Here is a 14,803-nt window from a genome sequence, read left to right on the forward strand (position 1 = left end):
AGAGGGGGGGGGGAGGTGAATCAATTTTCACTGGATTTACCAAACTTAACCACAATCATAAATTTTATAAATTGCGGAAACAATAAAGATAAGAAAATTGGTAGGACAACACACAACACCAAGATTTTGATGTGGAAAACCCAGTTAAGGGAAAAACCACGGTGGGAACCTACCCACAATAAGATGATACTATGCAATAGTATGTGTAAATATTACAGTGGGGAATGCACCAGCATTTAGGCACACTGCCTAGAGCTTACAAATCAAGATACAATAACCCGAAGGTTACAACCCTCAGAGAAGTCTCACTGATTTACAACAATATTCGAACTATAATTCGGAAGAAATGAACTGCAATAATAGCATATGCAAATGCCTAATGACAATTTTGGTTAAGCACATTTGTCTTCTCTACACCAATCTCTGCTCAATACACCACACTAAAAGATGAATCCCTTGTTCGCACATACACCACTCTTTGATAATGCAAACACAACCTCGATACCTAAATTACATGACTATATCACCTATTTATACAATTCATCAACCTTGACAATAAGGTCAGCTAAACCCTCAGCTCATAATTACAAAATTACATCATACAATACAAAGATCGACCACTGGACCAACATAATGATATACATGACATAAAATGGACCTAAACCAAGTCTCCAAATACGCAACACCACAGGAAATCACGCCAAGATCAACCGCAACATGCTACACCACTGGGAATACCACATAACATGAAGAACATCACTGGTTCAACAAAATCACCAAGAACTCGCACAACGATCAATGTGGATCATCAAAAAAAATAGGACACAATTAGTAAACACCAACAAGAACGTTAGAGTCATCAGTAATAGTTGCACCAACACCACTTATCAAATCTCCATCGATCAACATCTGAAACTCAAGAGTACTCAAACAACAACAACTACCACGAAGAAAGATAACTTGTGGAGAACCAAATCATGAACTATCTAAAATGAAGATACATAAGAACATCCCAAGCAATTTCCCAAAATCTTAGCTCAAGATTTGATCACACCGGAATATACTGGAAGAAATACTAAACCCTGCAAAGCACTGATCAGAAAAATAAATTGCAAACCAGATTACATGATATGATCAATTAAGTTTCTTGGATCACCAAAACCAATACAGAAATATGTATTGATACTAGAAATACTCCATACATCAAACCATGAAGCCAATAAACCAAACTACAATCACCAGAGCAATAAATCACAGGAATATGTTGACATCAATGACAACAATATATCCTAGTAGCAGCAATCTCCAACAATCTCCCCCTTTGGCATTGATGGCAACATATGAATGTGAAAAACAATCAATGCAAAGAAATAAAACATCTCCAACAAACTCCCTCTAAGATCAAGCAGATAAAATAGTTTTTCACATGCCTCTCTCTCTCCCTTTGACAACAATGCTAAAGATTCTCAAAACAGAAAACCAAACTTTCTCTCCCCCTTAAACACACTAACTACTCTAGTAGAATAGCAACACCAACTCATCAATCTGGACAAAAAAGATAAGACTATGAAGTCCATTGGATTAATGTAATTTAATGTGTCTAGTTCTCATCAACAGGGGTAGATACCCCTAACTTTTCTCTCAAATAGATAAATGTATCTATCGGAAAAGTCTTAGTAAAAATATCAACAATTTGTTCCTTTGTAGACACATACTCCATCTTTACTTCCTCTTCACTAATTTTTTTCTCAAGAAATGATTTTTGATTGATACATGTTTGGTCTTTGAATGTTGCACCGGGTTCTTTGACATATTAATAGAACTAGAATTATCACAATATATGATAGTAGGCTCATCATAGATAACTCTTATATCCTTCAACATTTGCTTCATCCAAACTACCTGAGTGTAGTTACTAGAAGCAGCAATGTACTCAGCTTCAGCAATAGATAGGGAAACTGAATCTTGTTTCTTACTTGCCCATGAAACCAATTTCTTATCCAAAAATAATACACCACTAGAGGTACTCTTCTAGTCATCAATATCACCAGCCCAATCAACATCAGTGTAAGCACACAACATGAAATCATTATTCCTCAAATACCAAAAACCATAATCCACAGTTCCTTTCAAATATCTGAATATCCTCTTTACAACAGTGACATGACTCTCTTTCGGATCATCTTGATATCTAGCAGCCATGCACACAGCATGCATAATATCTGGTCTAGTCTGAGTCAAATATAGCAGTCCACCAACCATAGATCTGTATAAAGACTAATTAGCTTTTAGAGATTCATCATTTTTAGACAATTTTCAGCCAATCACCATAGGAGTTCCAACTGGTTTGGAGTCATCTAACCCAAACTTCTTCAATAATTCCTTCACATATTTAGTTTGAGATATACAAATACCTTTTCCAGTCTGTGAAATCTGCAAACCTAATTTTTTTTAATCTCTCCTATCATAGACATCTCAAATTCTTTCTGCATATCACCAACAAACTTCATACTTAAGTTATCATCTCCTCCAAAGATAATATCATCAACAAAAACTTCAACAATCAAGATGTTATCTTTCTCAATCTTGAAGTACAGATTACTATTAGCAGTACCTTTATTAAATCCTAATTTCAGCAAATACTAATCCAAACTAGCATACCAGGCTCTAGGGGCTTGTTTCAATCCATAAAGAGCTTTCTTCAATTTGCATACCATGTCTCCATGATCTGATAATGAAAATCCATCAGGTTGCTCAATGTAGACTTCTTCTTCAAGATCACCATTCAGAAAAGTTAACTTGACATCCATCTGATATACCTTGAAATCCTTATAGGCAACATATGCGAGCAACAGTCTAACAGGTTCAAATCTACCTACCAGAGCAAAATCTCCTCATGATCAATCCCTTCTTTTTGTGAATATCCTTTGCACACCAATCTTGCTTTATTTCTAACAACTTAACCAACTTCATTCAATTTGTTCCTAAATACCCATTTAGTACCAATCACATTTTTATCTTTAGGTCTAGGCACAAGTTCCCATGTGTTATTCTTTTCAACTTGATTCAATTCTTCTTTCATGTCCCTTATTCAGTTATCATCTTCGCAAGCTTCAACAACATCTTTATGTTTAATTTTAGAAATCAAACATACCTCTTCAGCAGCTAGTCTTCTTCTAGTCATCACACCTTTATTTTTATCACCAATAATTTGATTTTCAGAATGATTCAATATTACATACCTCAAAGTCTTCTAATTATTCCAACTTTCAGGTTCTTGTATCTCTCCACTGGCAACAGCAATATCTGGATTAACAATCTCTACCAAATCATTCTACTTCAATTCTTTAGTCTGAATAAGTGTTAGAACAATATGTTGACCATCATCATATCTGCATGCTCTAATTTATTTTCCACAGTTCTCATCAACCTTCACATTTGCACTTTCCACTATCTTTCTCAGTCTCTTATTCTAGCACCGGTAGGATTTTCTCTTTGTTGAATATCCCAATAAAATTCCTTCATCACTTCTTGCATCACACATTCCTATATCCTCATCTCTCTTGATATAAAACTTGCTACCAAAAATTCTGAAATATCTCACAATAGGAACATGAACAAACCATAGCTCATAAGGAGTCTTACCAGTATCACCTTTTATATGCACTTGGTTGAATGTGTAAACAACAATGCTAACAGATTCTCTCCAATAGATCTTCGGAATGTTCCCTTCAATTAGCATAGTCCTGGCAGCATCTAAAATAGTTATGTTCTTCCTTTCAACAATTCCATTCTACTATGGGGTTCTAAGAGTAGATAATTATCTTCTAATTCCATTCTTCTCACAGAATGAGTCAAAATTACTGGAACAAAATTCTCCTCCTCTGTCAGATCTCAGACATTTCACCTTCAATCCTATCTCAATCTCAACCTTTGCCTTAAATATCTTGAATTTTCGCAATGCTTCTGATTTTTCTTTCAAAAAGACAACCCACATCATCCTATAAAATTCATCAATTAGTAACATAAAATATATATCACCCTGCACACTTCTGATATTTGTAGTTCCACATAGGTCAGTATGCACAAGATCTAGCAATCCATCATATGTATATTGCTTTCTCTTGAAAGAAATTCTTGTTTGCTTACCCATTTGGCATTCCTTACATACCGGATTAGCAGGCTTAACAATTTTAGGCAAATCTCTAACAGTTTTGTGTAGAACTGATCTTAATCATTGAATCAAAATTAACATGACACATTCTCCTATGCCACAACCAACTTTCATCAATCTGAACAATCAAGCAACTTTTCTCACTAGCATTCAAATAAAATATATTTCCTTCAGTCTTAGTTCTAGATGCAATTTCTATACCAAAGGCATTTAGGATCTTGCATTTTCCATTCTTGAATTGCAAATCATAGTTGTTACAAGCTAGGGTTGTCGTTGCACCAAAAGATCGACCTTTCAATGCTCGATACAACCACTAGACTTATAGAATCCATAGGAGGTTGTTAAACCATGTCGTGAATCCTTGTGAGGGATGCTGGCCCACTACCAACAATCCCCCTCCCAGCGTCACTCGATGCGGCTTGCCTGATTCAAACCTGTGACCAAGCTCTGATACCACTTGTTACAAGATAAGGTTGTCGTTGCACCAAAATATTGACCTTTCAATGCCTGATACAAACACTAGACTTATAGAATCCACATGAGGCTGTTAAACCATGTCGTGAATCCCCACGAGGGACATTGGCCCATTGCCAACAATAGCCTTTGTCCACCATCTATCCAACACTTAAAAGATTATGCTTCAAACCTTCAATATACAAGACATCATCAGTGTTATGCTTATCATCAAAGGAAATAGAACCTCTACTATAGATCACATAGGCTTTGTCATCTCCAAATCTTACTATTCTAGCATCATATCTTTCCATATTCATAAATTTGCTTTTATCACCAGTCATATGATGTGAACAACCATTGTTAATCACCCATTGATCTTTCTCTTCAACTCTAGCAACTAGAGCTTTCTCCTCAATAGTGCAGCTTGTGGAATCAACAGGTATCGGCCCATCTTCTTCAATGACAATAAACACAACTTCATCTCCTTCTGATTCTTCATCTGTAACACCTTCATCAGTAGCAAAATAACAGTTCTTCCGATGCTTATACTTCTAGCTAGGCTTGTAGGGCTTACCATACTTCTCACATTTTCATATCTATCATTCCTATCATGCTTATCAAATTTGTCATGCCTATCATATTTAGACATTCTCTCCAAGCATCTAAAAGAAAAATGTCCTATCTTATTGCAAGAGAAACATTTCAGAGGCAATTTTCCATCATACTTATTGGCTCCCTTAGGCAATCTCTGGGCAATCAATGCTTCAAGCTCCTCCAATTCTATTTCTTTCTCTTCCATCTCTCTTCTCTCCCTTTCATATTGGGATATTCTGCATTCTTCAGGATCATACTTATGTTTTCTGGATATAGATGCTCTAAATGTTGTCTCAGAATTTCCATGTGATTCACCAAATTCGCTCAATTCAAATGCAACAATCTTTCCAACCAGCATATCTATTGTCACAATAGTTACACTTCAAATCTCATCAACAACAGGTACCTTATGTTTGTAAGAAAAAGGCAATGATCTCAGCACCTTAGCAACAATTTCATCATCTTCAAGGGTACCACTAGCACATCTGATACCTAGGACAAGTTCATTCACCTTAGCCATAAAGGAATTTATGTTTACATTTTCTCTCATCCTCAACATCTCATACTTCCCTTTCAAACTCTGTAACTTAGCAACTTTGAGTTGTTTATCTGCTTCATACAAGGTTTCAAGCTTCTCCCAGATCTCATGTGTTGTTTGAATTGTTGGCATTTGTGCTGAGTATGTTGACATGATGATATTATGTTCTCATTGATGTCAATATGTTGGAGAGTGAACTGGCAATATGCTGAAATGTGAACCGGTACAATGTGGTGAACTGAAATATGTGCAAAGAAGTGAACCGGTATAGTGGTATAAACCGGTATATTAAGCAATAGGTGAAGTGGTATGTTTTTCCAAGAGAACCGGTATGACGAAATATGAACTAGCATATGGAATGTTCTCTATGAAGACTTAACATGATATAACTACCCATTGGTAGTCTTAGCTTAAGGGTTTCCGGTTGAAGTGTTCCAAGCCTGTGTGATTCAACCGATGACATTGTGTGATGAGTTAGCATTTCAATGAAAATCCGATCGTGTTGCCATGTCAGCTTGAGCGTGTGAAGGATCTTGCATGAAGAAGATCGATCCTATCTACCTCGGGAATATGTGAAGTCTCTGTAAACCGTGGAGAACGTGTGATGGGTTACAAGCCGCCATGAAAACGGTGAAGAATGAACGATGGAGAATGTCTTGAGATATGTTCAAGACTTTTGTATTCAAATGCAAAATGTTCAATGGCCAGGATTGAACCGCCTGAATTGCTTAACCTAAATGTTTAGGGTTTAGGGTTTATGCTACCGACCTATCTGTTTCCTATAAGGTCGATGTTGTGTTTCATGTTGAGGTTGTTGGCAAATGGTGTGTGTGTGTATCTAAGTGAAGAGATACGTGATTCTTGCCAGACCATATGAGATAAGAGGATTGAATCCTGCATTGTGTGTGTGCAGAAGGAAGGAACTTAAGCGGGTCTGCATTAGGCATTGAGTGCTATTATTAGATCATTGTAATACATCTTGATCTTTAACCACTTCAACAGTTGGAAGATCCCTTAACCGGGTAGCTTTAATCAGCTTGTTGTAAATCCTTTAATAGGGTAACTCAAACTAATTAAGTTCTTGAAATCCTCTAACAAGGTAACCTCTAACAGGGTTTAACCCTTAACCGGGTATTTAGCCATCCCTTAACGGGGTGATCCCTAACAGGATTGGTTCCTAGCAGAACCTGTTGTAATAGTCTTTAACTGGACTAGGCTCCTAACAGAGCAGACTTCTAAAGAGTTTAAAAGAATCTTGTGGGTATTCATCCCCACCGTGGTTTTTCCTAGTTGGGTTTCCACGTGAAAAAATTGTGTGTCCTGTGTAGTATTTTTCATGTGATGATTTAAGTGATTTGTGTCTGAAGGTAAATTGTGCTAAGCTAGCTGTTATTATATTTCTGATGATAGATTACCTATTCATGCATAAGGGTGAAATGGAAGTGTAGTATTAAGTTGAGTGGAAAGTTAAGTGATCAACTGGTTAATGCTTGTCATAGTTATTCTTAGCTTTACTGGTTGCACTCTATTTCAGACCGGTGTTCCTATCTGTCAGACATTTGCAGTGTTTGTAGTCAAACCGGTTCAAGAAAATTTTTGGTGACTGTACTGATTCACCCCCCCCCCCTCTCAGTACCGGTTTGGTACTTATTGTTCATCATTGAGTTATCAGTTGGTATCAAAGCATCCTCCAGGTCCTCTATGTTGTAAGCTTAATCGCTTGAGGGAAAGATCCTATTGTAATGATGAAGAGAGAAGGTCCAAAGTTCAACAGAGATAGCTTCAAAATTTGAAAGGATAGAATGAAGATTTACATCAGAAGCATGGGTGCTCAACATTGAAGCTATGTTGAGAATGTTTTTGTTATTCCTACTGGTACTCTCACCGATGATCAAAAGACAGAAATATAGGAGAATGGGCAAGTCATGGAAGCCCTAATCAGTAGCTTATCTGACATTGAGTTTATTGATGTCCAGGATAAAGATAATCCCAAAGAAGTATGGGACACTCTTGAGAATATCTATGGTGGTGATGAGCATGTAAAACAAACTAAGGAAGAAAGCCTTAGAGGGAAGTTTGAAGACATGAAGATGGTTGAAGGTGAGACCATTCAATAGTATGGAATAAGGATCAAAACTTTTGTTGGAGATATCAAGAGCGCAGGTGGTAAAATGGAAGATTCCACTGTGGTAAGCAAAGTTCTGAGATCCTTATTACTGATCTATGCAATAAGGGTTGTTGCTATTTAGGAGTTGAGATCAATAGACAAGACTAAGGTATCCCTAGACTCCACCATTGCAAAGTTGACAGCCTACGAGTTAAATAGTTTTGATGGCAGTGTTCAAAAGACTGAATCAACTTTTAGAGCTTCTGTTGTACCATCTAGAAAAGGAAAAGAAGCAAGCACCAATGATGAACCAAGATAGAGCAGAGAAATGGATGATGAGGAGATCCTGATGGAATTTGAAGCTCTTCTTGCCAGGAAACTTCCTAAAGGAACCGGTAAATACAGAGGTAAGCTCCCTTTGAAATGATTTTCTTGTAATCGGATAGGACATATTGCTATAAATTGTCCTAATGGTGACAACAAGGACAAACCAGAGAGGTTCAAGAAATTCAAAGGAGGAAACCAGAGAAACTATTTTGTTGCAGTTGATGAAGGTGTCACAGATGAGGAATCAGAAGATGAAGAGAATGAAGATATTGTGTTTGTTGCAGTAAAGGAAGATGTGTCAAATAAGAAGGCTCTTGTCTCCCACTTTGATAATTCCAATGAGTGGATTATTGACAGTGGTTGTTCTCACCATATGACTGGTGACCAAAGAAAGTTTATATCTTTGGAAGAATATGATGGTGGTGTGGTTTTCTTTGGTAATGATGCACCTTGTATGGTTAAAGGAAGAGGGTTCATCTCTCTTAATGGAAAGAGCGGTGTTGACAATGTGTATTGGGTGGAAGGTCTCAGACACAATCTATTGAGTGTTGCCCAGCTGAATGACAATGGACTCACTCTGGAATTCAAAAATGGTGAATTGATGGCCACCGGTATGCAGACCAAAGGTAACTTATTTTAGCTGAATGCAAATGTAAGTACATGTCTTATGGCTAAATTTAATGATAGCTGGATATGGCATAGGAGACTCTGCCATGTAAACTTTGATAACATTGTGAAGGCCAATAAGACCAAGGTAGTCAGAGGATTGCCAGTGCTAAGCAAACCGGAAAATCCTTTGTGCAGAGAATGTCAACTGGGGAAAATGTCTTCCTCAACTTTCAAAGGTAAATCTTTCACAGTGGAAAATTTACTTGATCTTGTGCATACTAATTTGTGTGGTCCTATGAAAACTAGGAGTGTGTAGGGAGATAGGTATTTTATGATTCTTACAGATGATTGCTCAAGAATGATGTGGGTCACATTCTTGAAGGACAAGTCTGAAGCCTTTGGAAAGTTCAAAGCTTTCAAAGCATTGGTATAAAAGGAAAGTGGTAGAAGAATCAAATGCCTTAGAACTGATCAAGGAGGGGAATTCACTTCCAGTGAATTCAACAAATATTGTGAAGAGAATGGCATCAACAGGCAATTGTCTGCCCCCCGTACTCCACAGCAAAATGACTTAGCAGAGAGAAACAATCGGACTGTGGTTGAAGCAGCTAGAACTATGTTGATCCAAGGAAAAGTTGCTCACACCTTTTGGAGAGAAGCGATGAGCATTGCAGTATACACAATGAAGCAGGTACTTATCAAGAAAGGAAAGGATAAGACTCCTTATGAGTATTGGACTAGTAAGACACTAGTGGTAAGCTACTTTAGAATGTTTGGTAGCAAATGTTATATCAAGAGAAGTCAACATCAGAGAAAGTTCGATGCAAAATGTGATGAATGAATATTATTAGGATATTCCACCAAGAGTAAAGCTCTCAAGTGTTTCAACAATAGGACTCAGAGAATTGTTGAAAGCATCAATGTTAGAGATGATGAAAATTCTAGAAAATCTTAGGAAACCGGTAGTAAGAAAGTAAGAGATGAACCGGTAGTAACCTTCTGGGAACCGGTTGTTAATCAGCCAAGTACCAGTAACAATGTTCCTACATCGGTAGATGTTGATGCTGATGAAGATGAGGATGAAGAAGAAAAGCAGGAGGAATCAGTCAAGAGAATTCCTCGATATGTCAAACTGAATCATGATTCAAAGCAGATCATAGGAGATAATGATGCAGGAATTATTACAAGAAGAAAGGTCAGAGAGAATTCTTGTATGATCTCTGCATTTGAGCCTAAATCATTGAAAGAGGCACATAAAGATGAAGACTAGATCAAGGCAATGGAGGAGGAACTTGACCAGATAGAGAAGAATGGTACATGGTCTTTGGTACCCAGACCAGAGCATAAAAATTTCATTGGTACCAAATGGGTTTTCAGAAACAAGCTGAATGAGGATGCCACAGTGGTAAGGAACAAAGCCAGACTAGTATGTAAAGGATATGCTAAAGAAGAAGGAGAAGACTATGGAGAAACCTTTGCCCCAGTAGCCAGATTGGAAGGAGTGCGTATGCTTCTTGCATATGCAGCTTTTAAAGGATTCAAGGTATACCAAATGGATGTAAAATCTACATTCCTAAATGGAATACTTGAAGAGGAGGTGTATATAGAGCAACCAGATGGGTTTTCCCTATCAGAAGACAGTGACATGGTGTGTAGGCTACATAAAGCCTTGTGTGGACTAAAGCAGGCACCTAGAGCATGGTATGAATGCTTGCACTCCCATCTTGTGAAGATTGGATTTGAAAGAACAAGTGAAGATAGCAATATCTACTTGAAATCAGAAGGAGATCAGATTCTAATCTGTGAAGTATTTGTTGATGACATCATCTTTGGAGGTGATGACAAGATGAGTCATGAATTTGCTTATGAGATTGAAAAGGAGTTTGAAATGTCACTCATAGGGGAGATTAAGTTCTTCATTGGACTACAGATTCAACAAATTAAAGATGGAATCTTTATTACTCAGTCCAAGTATGTCAAAGAGGTGTTGAATACCTTTGGCATGGAAGATAGTAAACTGGTTGGTACACCAATGGTGACCGGTTGTAAGCTATCAAAAGAAGATGACTCAGCAGTGGTAATTGAGAAGGATTACTGATCAATGATTGGTAAGATACATTATGTAGTGCATAGCAGACTGGACATTGCACATGTAGTGGGTATTGCCACTCGGTTTCAGCAAAGCCCTAGAGAATCCCACTTGGTAGCAGTCAAGTGGATTCTTAGATATCTGAAGGGAACTATTGACTATGGGTTATGGTATCCATACAATAATGATTTCAACCTGAAAGTGTTCATAGATGCTAATTGGGATGGTAATGTAGATGACCGGAAGAGCACAACCGGTAGTGCATTCTTCCTTGGTGGTAGACTGGTCTCATGGATGAGTAAAAAGCAGAGTTGTATCTCTCAGTCTACACCAGAAGCGGAGTATGTTGCAGCTTTTATGAACTGCACCCAAACTATTTGGATCAAGCATGTATTGAATGGCTTCAAAGTTCCTGTATCTGAACTGGTAAGAATATTTTGTGACAATATAAGTGCAATTAACATTTCCAAGAATCCAGTTTTGCATGTTAGAACCAAGCACTTTGAGCTCAAGTATCATTTCTCTAGGGAAAAGGTTCAAAACAAGGAGGTTGTGTTGGAACATGTTTCCAGTAAGGAGTAGTTAGCAAATATATTCACCAAGCCTCTACCAAAGGCTTCATTTACCTATTTAAGAGGTGAATTAGGGGTGTTGCTCCTTCAAGAGGTGAACTGAAAGTATGTACTCCACATCAATCAAGTATTGCAGTGTCCAAATTTTTCTGGATTGATGTGTTGAAGGATGCTACTCCTCAGGGGGAGCAACATAGTGGAACAGGAGAAGCTTGTGCCTCCAATTTGGCATTGTTGTCAAAGGGGGAGAAGATGTGAAGTGGAGAAGATATCCACAACAATGGGGAGAAGATGTGATGCAGAAAGAGAGATCTTTGTATATTGCCATCAATGCCAAAGGGGGAGATTGTTGGCATTTGTGCTGAGTATGTTGACATGATGATATTATGTTGTCATTGATGTCAATATGTTGGAGAGTGAACCAGCAATATGCTAAAATGTGAACCGGTACAATGTGGTGAACCGGTATATGTGCAAAGAAGTGAACTGGTATAGTGGTATAAACCAATATATTGAGCAATAGGTGAAGTGGTATGTTTATCCAAGAGAACTGGTATGATGATATATGAACTGGCATATGGAATGTTCTCTATGAAGACTTAACATGATATGACTACCAGTTGGTAGTCTTAGCTTAAGGGTTTCCGGTTGAAGTGTTCCAAGCCTATGTGATTGAACCGATGACATTGTGTGATGAGTTAGCATTGTAATGAAGATTCGATCATGTTGCCACGTCAACTTGAGCACGTGAAGGATCTTGCATGAAGAATATCGATCCTATCTACCTCAAGAATATGTGAATTCTCTGTAAACGGTGGAGAACGCGTGATGGGTTACAAGCCACCATGAAAAAGGTGAAGAATGAATGATGGAGAATGTCTTGAGATATGTTCAAGACTTTTGTATTCAAATGAAAAATGTTTAATGGCCAGGATTGAACCGCCTGAATTGCTTAACCTAAATGTTTAGGGTTTAGGGTTTATGCTACCGACCTATCTGTCTCCTATAAGGTTGATGTTGTGTTTCATGTCGAGGTTGTTGGCAAACGGTGTGTGTGTATCTAAGTGAAGAGATACGTGATTCTTGCCAGACCAGATGAGATAAGAGGATTGATTCCTGCATTGTGTGTGTGCAAAAGGAAGGAACTTAAGCGGATGTGCATTAGGCATTGAGTGCTATTATCAGATCATTGTAATACCTGTTGATCTTTAACCACTTCAACAATTGGAAAATCCCTTAACCGGGTAGCTTTAATCAGCTTGTTGTAAATCCTTTATCAGGGTGAATCAAACTAACTGAGCTCTTGAAATACTCTAACAAGGTAACCTCTAATAGGGTTTAACCCTTAACCGGGTATTTATCCATCCCTTAACTGGGTGATCCCTAACAGGATTGGTTCCTAGCAGAACCTATTATAATAGTCTTTAACTGGAGTAGGCTCCTAATAGAATGGACTTCTAAAGAGTTCAAAAGCAGCTTGTGGGTATTCATCTCCACCATGGTTTTTCCCAGTTGGGTTTCCACGTGAAAAATTTGTGTCATGTGTAGTATTTTTCATGTGATGATTTAAGTGATCTGTGTCTAAAGGTAAATCATGCTGAGATAGCTGTTATTATATTTCTGATGATAGATTACCTATTCATGCATAAGGGTGAAATGGAAGTGTAGTATTAAGTTGAGTGGAAAGCTAAGTTATCAACTGGTTAATGCTTGTCATAGGTATTCTTAGCTTTACCAGTTGCACTCTGTTTCAGACTGGTGTTACTGTCTGTCAGACATTTATAGTGTTTACAGTCAAACTAGTTCGGGAAAACTTTTTGTGACTGTACTGATTCACCCCCCCCCTCTCAGTACCGGTTTGGTACTTATTGTTCATCATTGAGTTATCACATCTCATACTTCCCTTTCAAACTCTACAACTTAGCAACTTTGACTTGTTTATCTCCTTCATACAAGGTTTCAAGCTTCTCCCAGATCTCATGTGTTGTTTGAAGTCCCATCTCATGTTATTTTCAGCTTCCTTGATCTCATCAACAGTAACCGGTCCATTCGGAGGAACATAATAGGCATTCTTTGTAATCTTCCAGTAATCCTCTCCAAGACAACTCAAGTGCACCTCCATCTGGTTCTTCCATATAGCATAACTACTTCCATCAAATCCCAAACTCTCCTTCTTCAAGATAACACTTCCACTTCTAGTTGTCATCCCGGATCTCCCCAAGCGATTAAGCTTCTTCTAGAGGATCTAGTTCTGATACCAATTGTTGGCAACAACAATGAAGGAAAACTGAGAGGGGGGGTGAATCTACTTTCACCAGATTTACCAAACTTAACCACGACCACAAATATGATAAACTGCAACAACAAAAAAGATAAGAAAATTGGTAACACAACATACAACACCAAGATTTTGATGTGGAAAACCCAGTTAAGGAAAAAACCACAGTGGGAACCTACCCACAATAAGATGATACTTTGCAGTAGTATACATAAATATTACAATGGGGAATGCACCAGCATTCATGCACACTACCTAGAGCTTACAGCTCAAGATACCATAACCCAGAAGGCTACAACCCTCAGGGAAGTCTCACTGACTTACAACAAGATTCAAACTACAATTCAGAAGAAATGCACTGCAATAATAACAAATGCAAATGCCTGATGACAATTTTGGTTAAGCACATTTGTCTTCTCTACACCAATCTCTTCTCAATACACCACACTGAAAGATGAATCCCTTGTTCGCACATACACCACTCTCTGATAATGCATACACAACCTTGATACCTAAATTACATGACTATATCACCTATTATACAATTCATCAACCTTTACAACAAGGTTAGCTAAACCCTCAACTCATAATTACATAATTACATCATACGATACAAAGATCGACCACCCGACCAATATAATGATATACATGACATAACATAGACCTAAACCAAATCTCCAAATATGCAACACCGCTGAAAATCACGCCAAGGTCAATTGCAACACGCTACACCACCAGGAATACCGCATAACATGAAGAACATCAACAGTTCAAAAAAATCACCAAGAACTCACACAATGATCAATGTGGATCATCAAAACAAATAGAAAACATCGGTAGGCACGTTAGAGTCATTAGTAATAGCTGCACCAACACCACTTATCAAATCTTCATTGATCAATAGCTAAAACTCAAGAGTACTCAAATAACAACAACTGTCACGAAGAAAGATAACTTGTGGAGAACCAAATCATGAACAATCTGAAACGAAGATACATGAGAACATCCCATGCAATCTCCCAAAATCTTAGCTAAAGATCTTGTCACACCAGAATGTAC

This window comes from Cryptomeria japonica, chromosome 9 (genome assembly GCF_030272615.1).
Source record: "Cryptomeria japonica chromosome 9, Sugi_1.0, whole genome shotgun sequence".
Taxonomy (NCBI): Eukaryota; Viridiplantae; Streptophyta; class Pinopsida; order Cupressales; family Cupressaceae; genus Cryptomeria; species Cryptomeria japonica.